This window comes from Corvus kubaryi, unplaced genomic scaffold (genome assembly GCF_017639235.1).
Source record: "Corvus kubaryi isolate FWS band 111438036 unplaced genomic scaffold, C.kubaryi_AGA036_p1.0 37396, whole genome shotgun sequence".
In the NCBI taxonomy this organism is placed as follows: Eukaryota; Metazoa; Chordata; class Aves; order Passeriformes; family Corvidae; genus Corvus; species Corvus kubaryi.
Window position 1 is genome coordinate 6,696,307 of NW_024581135.1, and position 15,181 is coordinate 6,711,487.

Sequence of the window (15,181 nt, forward strand, 5' to 3'; positions counted from 1 at the left end):
TGTAATTTGAAGAATGCAGAATCTGTTTGTCCACCCTCATGGCAATTCTCCTCTTGGGAACTCGCTGGTTAAACCCACAAATCTCAGAACTTGTTTTGTTGCGCATTTATTTTCACAATAACCACCACTTCTGAAAAACTAAGAAAAATAGCTTTCAGACAACTCAGTGCCTCTGCAGTGCTGCCTGACCAGAGTGATGTGAGAAGTGTGTGTGCTGTCCTGGTCCTGCTCACCCAGGTGTACTTAGCCTGGAAATGCATTAACATATCCTAGGAAATTTAGTAAGTGCTAAATTTTGCTAAATAATACAAATTCTTCCTGGGAACTGGTTACGATTTTCCTTAAGGCTCATCCTCTTTAATTTCATTAAACTTTTTCAATTAAACTAGTGGTTTCCTTCTTTTATGACTCTATACTCTCTTCTTTCTTCTACATGTGTCTTGGAGCAAGCCAGTTTTCTCATCAATAGAGCTTCAATGTAACCTGTGTTTTGCATTTTTATAAATACTTGTAATGGCAGGTGAAAAAATGAATCTTGTTCTTGATCTGAGGAAGCACACTGTAAATCAGCAACAGGTTTAAGCAAAATTTAACTCTTTTGCTCATTTTATGGGTTTATTTCTGATAGAAAAAGCTGAAGCCTTATGGAGCTGTTTATCCAAGCACAGGGTATTGTTCATGTTTGCTTAAATGGCACTTGTGAACCTGGAACTAAAGCTCTATAGTTTGAAATTCATCTAATTCAATATTATGTGTTAGTACTTACTATTCCCATAACCCACTTCATCCTCAAAGTATTTGAAGACTTCCTGGATCAGACTGGCAAACTCTTAATGAGCAAGATATAAAACCTTGCTTAGTGCAATGGAAGAGGAGCACAACCCTATGTGTTTGAGGCAGGGAGGTAAATATAACCCATATTTACACATTGTGGTGTTTCTTGTGTGCTACAGGCTGATCAGCTACAGGAATAAATGTAGGGGATTTACAACAGATCTCCATCAAAAGCACAAACTCATATTTTAGAGGCAGCAAGCAGCAGAGGTAGCAATTGGCTACATGAGCAGTTGCAATGAACCCAGCACCACTGTGTCAGCAGGGTATTGCTGCTACTCAGGGCAAGCACCAAGAAAATCAGGCACTCTGTTATTAGGGTCACACAAATGTTTTTAATGGCACTCTTTCAGGCTAAAAGCAGGATTTCAGCTTGCAGCTGACTGCTCTTGTTCAGGTGTGTAATTGCATCTAGCTTGATTTACAGCAGCTGAGTATCTGACCCAAGATTGGTTTTCTCTCTGTAAATACAGGCAGAATTTAGGTTGAGGCTTTTATGTGTAGCAATTAAAAAAGCAGTGCAAACTTGGCTTCAGCTCATCCCTGAGCTCAAGTTTCACATGTTTTGTTGTTCGTGGAACAGTTTAGGGTGTTTAGATGTGAGTGGCCAGGTGTTTCCAATATTGAACCTCTTCGTGTGGAAACGTGCACAGATAAGAGAGCTCAGTGTGTCACAAGCCTTGGTGGTGCTCTTTCAGTGTTTGAAGTTCTGACTTGAAAGGACTAACTTCTGAGGAAATCAAGGCATAGAGTCCCAGCCCTTCTCTTTCAGCAGGAACTCTGTGACAGAGGCTCAGATTAGGAGCTGGACTAGTTCTCCAGGGAGTACCCCGTGCCTTGGTGGGAGTCGAGTGTGTGTTTCAGCTCCCCAGTGCTACTTAGTCTTGGACCTCCCCTCTGAGAAGGAAAGGTCAGTATTTATGCCATTAGCACTTTGTGAATAACAATGTTTGATGCTGTTTCTTGCTTTCTTGTATTTTCATCTTCAGAAAGTAAGATGGTTTTCTTCAAAACACATTGATACTGAAGTTGAGCTGTCTTAAACCTTGCAAAGATTATAGATTGTAATTCTGTAAATTTTCAAATTCAGAATGCGGTGAAACTTTCAGTTCAACTTACTGATGTCTTCTTCTCTGTGCTTTAAAATCTAGGCAGGTTTGCACCCCTATTGTTAAAGAAACAAAAGAATTAGAAGAATTCAGTGATAAATTGTGAAAAAGGCACCACTGGCATTTTTTTTCTTTCTTTCTCCCTGTTTAAGTTTTTCTTACTTTTCTGCTTTCCCTGCAAACACTGTTTATTCATTCTAGAAAAACATCAGTTGAGTAAACAGAAGTATTTATGTGTGTAGCACTGCAACTCCTACTAAGATGCAAATTGTGCTGCAGGGAAGATAGTTTGGGCTTTTCTTTCCTCCTCGCTTTTCTTTTTTGACAGTCGGTTAATAAAGACTCAACAATAAGCAGCTGCCTGTGATGTCATTTGGGACTTTGTCCACAGAGCTTGTATTTACAAGTACTGAGCAACTACATAGCAGCAGCAAACCCAACTATCAGCAAACTTCATGTCTGCTGTTTCTGAAGGACTTTGGTGCTGTGGAGGGTGTAGAAAGCTAACTCTGTTCTTCTAACCACAGACTTTTTAAAGCTTGGTAAATAAACACTGGATAAACTCAAGAGAATTTCTGGACTGCAAAGACTTCTTACGGTTCTGAATTCTCCAGGGCTGGCATGTTTTGACTGAACTGCAGCAAGTAAGGCTTTTGCTGTTTTGGTGTTTTTATCATCTCTGTAAAGCTTATTTTCTCTAGGAGTGTGTCAGCATTGTTATTTGTAGTTTTGTATTAATTAAAAGAGCGGCAAGTATGTAGTTGTTGGGAGTAATTACAGCCATGCATCTGACTGTGGTTCAGGACAAATGAAAACTTTATTCTGGCTTTTGTTTGTATGAGATTACACTGAAGTGGCTCTCTCTTAATTTAAGTGATGAAACTTTAAGATTCTTCAAATCTCCTGAGTGCTGTCATTAACTGAACAAAACCTGGGCTGTCTGAAGATTGTTCTTTTATAATTTAATTATGTTCATTTGAATATTGAAGATTATGTTGAATTTTTAATATAAATTCCTTGTAGTTTTTAGTACAGTTTTCTTTAAAAATTATTTTGCTTCTTATGCAGGTGTTTATTTCAAGCAAAGCTTGACTATTTTTCACTTTCAGCCCCTGTTCAAGTTCTGGAGGTGCATAAGTTTAAAAGAGAGAATCATACAGTGCTTGGAAATCTGATGCCTTTTGGACAGAATGAATTGTCAATTATATGAGAAACTGTAATTTTTGTTTTGAGTGTTTAAGTTAGAAATCCATCACATCTTGAAATATCAGAGCACTCTGGTAGCTGCTGTGAAAAAACTGTTTCTCTGCTGTCTGTGGGACACAACTGTATTTCTGATCAGAGATTAACTAATTTTCAGGACAAGTAGCTGTGATTGGCATGGAATTATTTGTGTTTTATAGAGGAGTAAACTGGTCCGTAGATGCGGTTTATTAAAATTTAGCTTACCCACTTCAAAAGCTGGTAACAAACCCCAGGTCTCTTGCTTCTCATTTCAGTCTTTCACCAGAAGCCCATGCTAAATTACTGCAATTTCAGTTGTAGTGGCTTTTCTAGGACGTAACCTAATCACAGTACTGTGCATGAGGAACTTTTATTACTGTTTACCTCTGCCTAATGAGCTGTCTTTGTGAAGACAAAGCACATTTCTGAGGCTTGAAATCAGAAAAGTATGATTGGCAAATGTATGAGGGTAAGACAGTGCAAATCAATCAGATAGGAATTGGAGGATTCCTCCTGAATTATCAGCACTATTGATTTTGGTTTGCTTTGCTTGCTGCTGACTTTGTTTACAAGGCTTCTCAGTCCCACCCAGCAACAGATTTTTGGGGCTTTTTGTTAAGGTCTGAGTGGCTACAACTACAGATGCCCCTCTCAAGTGACCCTGTTTCTACAACAGATGAAAACTGTCCAGCTCTTCTCTTTTCATGCTGTAATGTGGCTTGGCATGTCAAGATACTGTGCAATTCAGGAGCTGTTGTTCTGTCTTTGCAATTGAAGCATATTCTCCTGGGGTGTGGGGGGAACCAACCTAAATTTAGCTCTGCATTAATGCCATGGGAATGGCAAAGGCTTTTGGTGTTTCAAATGGGTGTGTGAATAAGAGCATATTTTTATTCCTCAGGTGTTCATCCTCATTTTTCAGAAATAATGTTAAAAAAAGTTTATATGGTCTTTAAAAGATGTTTTTTGTCGCTCAGAAACTTCCACCAAATGCAGGAGTGAAGAGCTGAGAGTTGTGATAGAGGCTTTCCTTTGGGGAGATGGAATGGGTTTAAGGTGGTTTGATCTCTATCACTGACTCCTGTGAGCCAGTATTTCCTTCCCTCTGTGACCTTGTGGCCAATAAAGATGATCTATTTTTGTGAACTGATAATTTACACTTGCAAATTTTCAGATATTGGCAAATAAATGCCTTTGAAATCTTCAAAATAATTAGAACAAAGTGAGAATAAAAAACCCTACTCAGGTTCTACTTATCTTTCTTACTTAAATTAATTTTAAGTGCAAATTTTCATCTGAAAAACATGAATTTTACTGCTTTTAAAGAAAACTTAATGGGCTCCTATGGTATTGTTCTTGTACGTGAATTTTGTATAAGTGTTTAGAGACTTAGATTTACACAAGTGGAAATCCTGTCCCAGTAAATGTAAAGCAGGAGGGTACAGTTCCACTTCAGTCATGAACTAATCTTCAGATAATCACCTTAAAAGCCAAAGCAGACTCTCAAAACCTGATGAGCCTGTAGGCATCCAATTTTCATTTTCCTTCTCACATTTACATTTTCTTTCTTATCTACCAATGTAGCAAATTAGGATATAGATTGAGCTCATTTTCAGCCAAGGGATCCCCTGGTTGGATTTTTCCTGAAAAATCTGCCCAAGGATACAGCATATAATCTGATAATATTCTGGGATGGCATAAAAAGGGACAATTGCCAAGAGAATGTCAATTCCTTGGGCTTTCTTGCCATCTGAAAAGAGACAGAATAAGAGCAGCCCCCAGCCTGTCATCGTCTGACAAGTGGGACTGGGGTTGGGATAAAAGACACACAGAACAAAGGTGCCAAAGGGAAGCTCAGCTGGCTGAGGAGCTTGGCGTGGTGCAGCCAGGGCCAAATGCAGCAGGGTGCTCTGAGCTCGTGTGTGGCTTTGCACGTGTTCAGCTCCTGGCAGGACTGCAGTTATGCTGAAGAAAAATTCATGCCAGAGCTGCCAAAATACCTTCAAAAGTTAAAGCATGTAATATGCAGTTTTATTACTAAACCAGAATAAATGTACAATGTAAATAGAACACGAGCCATTAACACTTGTAATGCTCTGTTCTGTACTGTCTACTGATACTGCTCGTGTAGCATGCAGGAACCTGAATTATATTAGGTTTTCCCTGATGGTTACATAAATTAGTCATGATGTTTTCAGGATGAAAAGTTAGATAGCTATTATATGAAAAACACTGGGAAATCTTTTATGTGCCCATTGCTTAGCATTCAGGTGGATCAGATAAACGTGGTTTGTACAGAGGCAATGGCTTCTGGAAACGGGCTGTAACATTGTCTATGGGCTATGAGTGATGCAGACCCTGAAAAGCGGGTTGGATTATAAAGCAGTGGATAAAAATTATGTTGCTGAAATATGGTCTATTAATATTGACACACAGCAAGAACAAATGCCACTGTTAAACTGAATGTTTGATAAGCTTTCCACAGGACAACACTATTTGTTTTCCAGAGCCAAACCAGCCTTGGATAGTGTGTGCACACAATAGGTCTGGACAGATTCTGATGCATGTCACAAGTTATTTTCTTTGAGAGTGCTAATTGATTTTTATAATTCATTGTTATCTAAATTGTTAAACTCAATATTTTACGGTATCCTTTTGTTACTTTGTTGCTCAGACATAATACAAATAGGAAGAGTTAATTACCACATGCAACAACACAGGCGAATTGCGTTGTCCGCTTCGCTTTGATTGAAGCTATATTGAATTGCCACTGTGGATTTTCAGCAATGGTGGAGGAAAGAAGGAGGCAGGAATTCTTTTGCAGTGAAGTTGCTCTTGGTGGTAGTTAGCATTTGTATTTCAAACAGTATCCTTTTGGCAGCTGGGCTGTATTATGCTTGTTTCGCCTATACTAAGTATTACCTAATTGTGCAAACTGAAATCACATGTGTGCATCAATCCTGTGGGGAATCAAGTGGCACTCCTTGAGGAATACAGCACAACTTGACACAAGTAGAAGGATTGCATTTGCTTCTAAAATGACTTACTCCTCTAGATATGAGCACTTGGCTTGTTTCTTCAGAGCTCTGTTGATGGCCAGAGCTGCATCTGGTGGGTGAAAGGAAGTAGTGCTCTCCTCAAGGGAATTCTAGAGAGATTAAGTGATGACTTAATTTATGCAAATTCCTAAAGCTCTGATCTACTCTATCTTTTAAGATTTGGTGTAACTGCTGTAAAATGTAGGATCTTTTCTGCTGCTCTGAAATGATCTGACAAAATGGTACATAATGATAAGATTTTGGGGGGTTATTTTGCCAGTAGAGGGCCATGTTAAACTGGATAAAATACCTCCCTCTTGGACTCACATTTTCAGTGAGGAACAGCTTAAAGCATATGGTTGTTTTCAACAGCAAAATGAGTAAATAATTAGATCTTTTAGAAGCTATTGAATGATTAATTATTTAAAGTCAGAATCACATCACTTTCACAGTGTGACGCAGTTCTGTGTCAGTCTAATCAGACCGAATTCTGGCCTTTAAAATACATCACGCCTACCTGTTTGCTCTAAATTGTTCAAGGTTGATAGATAGAGCGCTAATAAGTCATTAAGCTGACGTGATATACAGCAGCAGCATGTGTTTTTGCTATAATGACACAAATGAGAAAAGAATTGTTTTTCAGAGGTAAAATCACGTTTGTTTTTGATGTGGCCTATAAACTAGAACTCATTATTCAACCTCTAGTGCTGCAGGAGTTGACCTTTGGCAAAATATTTTGTTATCCTCAATCTTTTATACAGGCCTTTTGTGAACTCTGCTCAGCCCTCATTTTGCTGATTGCATTTAAAGTCATTTATTGCACAGTGTTTGCCCTTCTAGCAGATGTTAAAGGATTCCCTGCCTCCCCCTTAAAGGCTACTCCTCCGCAGCATCTAATTATAACCTACACAAAAGATTAACAGATGTTATAATTGTCTTTACTCATTGATTAAATAGTTTCTGCATGATTTGCTCTCTTCCTCTCATTGCTGACTTGTGAGGTCTTTCTGGACAAGTCTCATGCATCTGCAATTTGTTAACAGTGCTATCCTCAGTTTTTAACTTTTTGTGTTTGTGGTTCCGTTTGAGCAGGTTATAGCTGTTCTGCTGGACAGTGTGACAGGAAAGTGATAAAAATGGGTGCATGGGTACTTGCTTTGATTGCACACAGTCCTGTTCTTCCTCTTCATTTTAACCATTCCATCTAAAATATATGTAAAATGCAGATTCCTTTTAATGAATTTAAATTGGAGACTGAAGGGTTAAGTGCTGAGGGTTGCTTAGCAGTAGTTTTGTCCCCATATTTCAGTTGCCACTTCCAGAGGAAATTAGTGGCTGAGAAAATCAGTTTAAAAAGAAAATTCCTAGTAGGAGGAAATTTCTAGTAGGACTTTCTTGGTTAGGACCATTAGAAAATGTTGTGGTTTTTTTTTTTCTTGTGGTTCATATCTCTCACTTTTTCACAAAATTAAGGTTACTCTGTTCTTGAGCTAATTAATCTTGTCTGTGTTTTGTTCCCACATTGAGGTGAGGGCTCTGTTCTTGGATGGATCCATAGTCCTTCCCCTACAGCACAACAGTGCCAAGCTTAGCAACTGTTCTTTTATGTTCTTATAAATCTTATAGCATCTTGAACAGGGCCAGACCAAACAATGTTCCTTTTCAGAGAGGTGAAACATCTTGCACGTGTATTTAAACTGCTGGGGATTGATTCTACCAAAGTGTCTTTCCCTGTTTGGATTCTGTATGAGGTTTTCCTACTCTTTCATTGACACAGATGTGAGTAATTGACAAGTCCACAAAAACTTCCATGACAGGCCTGGAAAGTCTCACAGTTTTATGAAGCTGCATCTGCCATAAGGCCTAAGCTGAAGGGCTCTGCCTCGCTTTGTTCAGGATTGATATAACAAGAAAGAAAAGTTAATGGAGAATATTTTCTCACGTGTTCTCTGACAAAACCTCTGAATGAGTTAAAGAGAAACAGATTAAAAGCTTGAGGCTTGATTTTTGGGCTTGGTTATTCAAAAGCCATAAAATATTGTGGAGTTTTCCCTGCCCATCCCCCAAATCCTGCTCAAACACAAAGCTGTTGCCTTGATTCTTGGTCAGAGAACCACCTCATTTTGAGATTGGGCTCACCTTCTCCTGTCAAAAACTCTTTACCATTTTTTTGCTACCAAAACCACTTGAGTTCTATGTGTATGTCTGGGAATATTCATTCAATTAATGTAGATTCATGCATATGGGAGACACCTTGTGTGATACTTTGTTGGTGCTGTCTGTATTTATATTCTCTTTACAGTGAACACCATGGTGCTCGCTGTGAGATTTTGAGAGAGTACCTACAGTGCTCTAGATTTTAATTTGGTTTCTAATGTTGATATCTAACATTTAATTAATGAATTTTAATAGCCTGAAAGATAATCTTTGCAGTGCCCAAAGCATATGTCCAGGGACTCAAAACTGCTGTAGAAACAGAGGTACTTTGTTTGTGAGATTAGCAAAGAACATTGTATCCTCCTTGTTTTTAAATGACATCTCAGTGCTCCTGAATACTTTGCATTTATGAACTGGGGGGAGCAGATTATAGATTCATAATAAGTAAATTCCAGGGTGCCAACTGTGCTTGCGAAGTGTATTTTAATCATATAGACACCTGTCCACTACCAACTTGTAATATTTCTTAGAGGTCACTGAGCAGCCAGCTGATGGAAATCACTTTTATTTAATATCAACCTCATCTGAGTTTTAAATACTGATCCAGAAGTGAAAGGCTAAAATCCCAATTATCAATAATCAGACCTATCTAATCCCCATATTATGCTGGAGGTAAAAGGCCTAGGTTCTCTTTGTAGTTACATATGAGAAACACTCAGAAATTACTAAAAGTTTAGCTAAGTCATTAAGGATTTTTAACATCATCTGGTATCAAGGAAAACATTAAAGTGAAACCTGGTGTAACAGTTTAGTAAACAGCTCTTTGTTATGTCACTGGTTGTTAGCTCTAACTTTTGAGACCAAGATCTTCATCTTATTTTGAGGCTACACCAATAAATGAAAGAGAGCTCCAAATGACTGGCAACAGCAGCACATGGTACAAAGCCTCAGGTTGGCCATTCTTCTTGTCTCTCTGCTTGAGAATCTGTAGACTTGTCTAGGATTTAATCATGTGCTTTCCTAAAACTACTAAATTCCTTTCCTTAAGCTGCAGTTCTGTCTTGGTGTTATTGATTGGGAATGCATCCAGATGTTCATGGCAAACCAGTTCTGTCATTTATATTTACCAATTTATTTTTAGTCAAGTGACTTGCTTTTCTTTTTGATTACCAGAAAATTCTCCTGTTGCAAGAAAAAGCTTTAATAAGACATTGAAAAGAATTTATCACCTAGATGATAGTTTTGGGTGCAGTCCTGGGAACAGAATGATTTGTAAGGTACACAGCCATGGGCAGCATGGCACTGCACAGGCAGGCACGCACCACAAACCCTAGGCAGGGTTTTCCTCGCTCCTGGCAGGGAACCAATCTTACTGGTGGGTCCTGTCTCCCCAGTATAGCACTGAAGTCTCACTTTTACCCACTGGCTGTTGTCTGTGTGAAAACAAGTTATGCTTTACCTGTTTTACTTATTCCTCTCTACCTGAATTCCAGGTTTGGATCCTATGTGTTACAGAGTATTCTGAGCTTGGATGCAGAGTCCAAGAGTTTATAACTATGGGAAGCATAACTGAGACCCCTGCTGAGATCTCTCACTTAACCAGGGGACGGTAGATCCCCCTGGCTCCTACCATACTCAGCTCAGATGGGGTGGCACAGCCATGTGTGAGGCAAAGCAGAGGTGGAGATTTAACGTGCACGATCCTCATCCAAGAAGAGAGGAAGGATGTGAAACCTTTTTGTGTGTTTAGGGCACACCCTTAGGCAAGAAGTCCCATGAAGACCCCACCTGGCTTCTTCTTTTCTTTTATCTTCCCTTTCCTGTAGTCCCGTTCAGAGTTTTTCTGCTCTTCAGTAGTTGCAGGTAATGTTACTGTGAGCCAACAAGGAGAATCAAAGGTGAACAGCACTGAAGATGGCAGTAACCCACTTAATTCCCCCACTACTAAAGACAAAAAGGGGCTTGCTCTAACTTTCCTTTTTTTGAATGTTGCTTTAATGCTTCCTAGTTTCCCCTGCAGGGAAGATGGGTTTAAATCTGTGGAGGGAGTAGAGGATATCTGTCTCACAGCAGACAGATGGCAGAATCTTTTGGTGGCAGAATCTTTTCTTTGTTGGCTTTAATTCAGTTCTAGTTGAATTTCTCGCATCAAATTAATTTTGACAGAACAGCAAAGAGGTGAATGAAAACTGAGTGTCTTCCACTGCACAGCACGGAGTTTGGAGAGGGGATTATTCCCCTGTTTGAGTTTATAGTGATGTGCACATCTGGTAGATAGAGAAGAGTAATGACACAGAGAAGCAGCACTAATAGAAAGTTTCACTATTAAAGTCTTTGACAAAGAGGATTTACTCAGTAAATGACACTTAATATATTACTACCTTCACAGTGTAGTGGGGAAACTGAGACAGGAGAAGTCAGAGAATCAACCTAAATCTCCAGTTCAAAATATGGGCAAACGTTTAGGATTTACCTGAAATGAACCAAGGTTTGTTTTTTTTTTTCCTTGCTTATGCTCAAATTGTTTTTCCCCAATCTACCCTGAATTAATAAACCTTATGTAGGGGGAAAAAAAAAAAAACTTTTAAAGATTATATTTGGTCTCAAAATGCACTTTCAAATTCAGTGGATCATTTAGAACATGCAAGTGTATTAACACTTTTCCCTTCCATATTAATAATACTTTTTATTTCCCAGCTTAGTTTTTGAGCTTAAGAGGAATATTGAATAACTTTGATTACTCCAAGTCTGGAGGTGCATAAACTATACTCTTAAAGGCTTTATCTAAATCTGCATAGCATTACATCCAGGAAATAATCTAGGTAAAAATTATCTACTTTGAGATTTTACACGAATTCTATAGAAAAAAGTGGATGGAAAATTCTGTACCAACCCAACTGTTCCTACTACAAGCAAAGACATCTTTCAGAATTTAGTGAATAACTGACTTGTGAATTGTCAGTAGTTTTGGTTTGGTTGTTGTTGTTTTTTTTTTCTTTTGTAGTTGAACTGTTCTTACTTTGCATTCAAAATGGACAGATGCTTGAGAGAGAGATTAAGAAATTCTAAGAGTATAGCTCCTTTCTTTGTAGTATTTTCTGGGTAGTACTGTATCCATAATCCCAGAGTGTAAGATTATCATCTGTGATGGCAGTTTATATGTTCACTGACATTTCAGTTGGTAGAACTGAGCACAGATGAGTTAAAGAATGAGAGAATGACATAAAACATAGAAGAACTATGAACCTTTTAAGTAGGAAATTCATTAATTTAAAAAAAAAATTATGTCTTTATTACATTTCTGGCAGATGGAGAAATTAGAAATCAGTGTGTGACAGGCAGTCTTCACACTGAGGAACTGGAATAAGCACTGCCAGCAGCTGATGGCATGGGGAGGAAGGATGGAATAACACTTTTTCCAAAAGCAAAAGCCTTTAATTATCTCCAGTGTGGATGAACCACAGCAAAGTACAGAGATACTGAGAAGAAAGGCAGAGCAGGCTCTTTTCTTCCTCGTCAGGGTTGTTGGACATCTCATTTCTGGCAGCATCCTCACTTCCAGTGTTTGTTATTGTACTTCATCCTGCCTTATTTTTTCATATGACAAGCGTTCCTTTGATTCTCTGCACTGGATTTCACTTTAGGTAATTGCTTCAGATACTCAGCATCGTTTCCTCCTCTTTATTTCTTTTCAGCCTACTGTCAATAAACCTAATCAATTTCTTTCTGTCTCTAGTGTTAGGATATGTCCCTCAAACTTTTGTGGATGATCATTCCTTCCCATTTTAGTCTGTTTGTCATTGTTTAAAACTGTGGTGAAGGGACTGTTTAATCATTCCTCACCAAGCCAATACTTTAATCATTTTTGCTGCAATTGTCTGAATTCCATAAAGTTTGTCTCTGTCCTTTTGGCCCAGAACTGAATTTGGTGATTGAGATGAGATTGTTCTAGAATTGCAGAGCTAAGAGGTGGAGGGCTGTTTGGTATGCCAACACTGTGCAGTGTTCTGTCACCATTAAGAAAATACGTGTGAAGAGAGAACATCATTCACTTTTAATGTTTCCATGATAGTTTTCTTGGCCATAAGCTGAAGATGAAGTTTAATCAATGTGTATCAATTTCTTTCAATTTTATGGTCTTGATATCCCACAGTCCTGCATGCTCTGCTGTGTAAGAATAAAGTGAACTTTTATTGGCTGGGATATCTCCCTAGAGTTTTTCTTTATGTATTCTCATCAATGTATAGGGAATACATCCTACAAAAAAACTGCAGGTGGTAGAGCTGAGTTGTACCCTGCCACCCTTCTGCTGTGACCATGAAGTACACTGCTGAAGTGTGCATGAAAGTTGGAGCTGAATTCTTTTGGGTCATCCTTAGATGATGTTAGGCCAGCTGAAATGAGAGTAGAATTCTTCTAACTTCTGTAAAGCCTGAAAAGGTGGGGAACCAGCTGAAGGATTTCAGTGCCCATCCTTACAGGAGCTAAATTAGTTCTGGCACCTCCAAATTCTGCTCTGGTACCACATCTCTTGTGTGTCAGTCCATAGCAGTCCAAGGACCTGTCGCTGTAGTTATAGCTGTCCTAACTGCCCGGATTTACACAACTCTGAAGGCATTTGCACAGAAAGATAAGAAATACATGAAGAATTTTTTTCTGATAAAAATAGGCACAGTGTTTTGTGTGGGAAGCACCTGGAGCTGCTCAGCTGACTGAGGATGTTCTTGCTTCATTCCCTGCTAGTCTTTCCCTTCAAACCAGGGGCTCAGTTCTGGTTTGGCTGGAAGAGATCAGTGCTGTCTTTCTGCTCTTGTTCTTCCCCCGGGGTGGACTCCAGTCATGGTGGGGGGAGGAGTTATTTTCACATTATGCAAATAGAGGAGTGGAGCCCTTTCTCAGCTCCCCACTTCCTAGGGCATGTATTTCACTGTACCTTATCTTCCCTTATTTTTCAAAGGACAGAAAGGGATTATGAGCTTGATTCAGCTTCTTTTCTGGGCTGCTATTGAACTAATACCTTCATCATGAGGTTATTGCCTGTAATGTAAGGACAGCCCCTGGCCCACTGGGAGCATCTGTATAGCAAGGTGAAATGTGAGACACTGTGTTACAACCAACAAAGCCCCAGATTCATTAGAAACAAGTTCTGCAGCCTAGACACTGACATATTCCCTCTGATGCAAATAGCTTTGGTTATCTAAGGATGCACAGAACTGGATGTTGAACGTGTTGCTAGTAACTAAGGAAACATTTTTACAGTACTTTCTATTGGGAGTTTTTCTTTGAGCCATGTGAACATTTTGAAGTGTTACCCAGTGCTCTGTGGAGTAAAACCAGATGACTGAACACTATGTCAAGATGGTTTAATAATTCCTCATATCCACTGAGCTGGAATACCACAGTAAATAAATGATCTTTCATTCCTTTAATCTCTGCTGGTAAGGAGGACTAAACAGAGTCACGTTTATTTAGGATACTGTGACCATTGCAGACATCATCATCTCTTTTAGCAGTGCAGGTGGAAGGGGTGGAGAGCCCACAATGAACCAATGATTTTTAGTGGTCCCTCTGGATTATGATTACAACAGATGGGCAGACAAAAGAGCTGCTGACTGAAATGCATTTGTCTTGGAGAGGGAGGGATCTTTAGGCACATTTCACAAGCTCTTAGTTCTAGTTTCAAAAACTGAATTGACAATCCACCACTGTTTGCAACAGAGACCCTGCTTACAGGTCTTAGGTCTGCAGTTCTTGGACTTTGAGCAGTGCCTTGGCTTATGTCAATGAAAGAAAAATGAGAAGAAAACACAAATCAAACTGAGCAAAACTTAGAGAACTTGACTATGTGTTGTAAATTCTTTCCTCCAGTTAGTTGTCTATCAAACTGATTCAGATGCTGGATTTAATTGCATTTATTTTCCTGACTATTGTAACATATTAGCTGAACTGGATGCCACTGCCTCTGAAGAAGATTTGTAATTCAGTGTTTGATGAGATCCTTGTTGGGTCTCTGCTGCCAGCCAGCCATTTTACCATGAGAAACAACTAGCCCTATTAATGATGTACTAGATTACAGAGGTTGCATCTACTTGATGCCAGAGGAGTCTTTATTGGGATATAAATGGCGCATTTGCTTTTGAACCTCAAAATCTCCACATAACCTTTTAGGTCTGTGAGCAGTAACAGTGAAATTTCCTCAAGTCCTGGAGTTCAGCTTCTGTAGGTGCCTGGAACTGACTATTTCTGACTAAGCTCAGCTGTGACTCCCGAGGGAAACAAATGTGTGTTGAAACCCCCAGAGGCAGCTGCTGCTGTGCTCAGAGCATGCCTTTTGCAGGTTAACAGCCTTGCACTGCTGAAAGAGGCTCAGTGACTAAAGGAATGCATGTTTACCACATAATTACCTATTTCACATAATTTATAGTAGTATTTGGTAATAAGTAATATATAATAATAGGTGGTTAGAAACTGAGCCAAGAAAGGGGAGCTTTGGGTCTAATGTTTCCTTCAGCCTAAATAGTCTCAGTCATGCCTGGATATCTCTTTCTTGGTTACAGGTCTTACACTGCTCTGAAGGATTTGATTTCAGTGCAGAAGCTAAGGATACAGAAACACCATTGTCATAATCTGTTTTTTATTGATGATAACACTGTAATATATCCTTTTTCTTCCTTGGCTGTCCTGACTACAGACTCCTGCCTTCTGCCTGCTTGTCTTTCATCATTTTTGTCTCGATAATTTTATTGCATGATATGAATGCTTCATATGTCCCATAAAAGCAAACAGGGGAGGGTAATCCTTTGACCTTTCCGACATTCT

At 39.1% G+C, this 15,181-nt stretch overlaps 1 protein-coding gene across 9 annotated transcripts in view; it reads left to right on the forward strand.

The window, feature by feature from the left end:
• NCKAP5 (NCK associated protein 5) overlaps nt 1-15,181 on the forward strand; it is a 380,196-nt gene that overhangs the window by 24,206 nt on the left and 340,809 nt on the right. For 3 of the 9 annotated variants that reach the window (XM_042040730.1, XM_042040731.1, XM_042040729.1), the window contains exon 1: nt 2,307-2,587. The exons of 1 other annotated variant lie outside the window; for it this stretch is intronic. The gene's annotated coding sequence lies outside the window, so the exon portion shown is untranslated. Of the gene's footprint in view, nt 1-1,540; nt 1,745-2,301; nt 2,588-15,181 lie in introns of those variants that run through there. 5 more of the 9 variants (XM_042040726.1, XM_042040727.1, XR_006018146.1 and 2 more) reach the window with 5 other exon arrangements.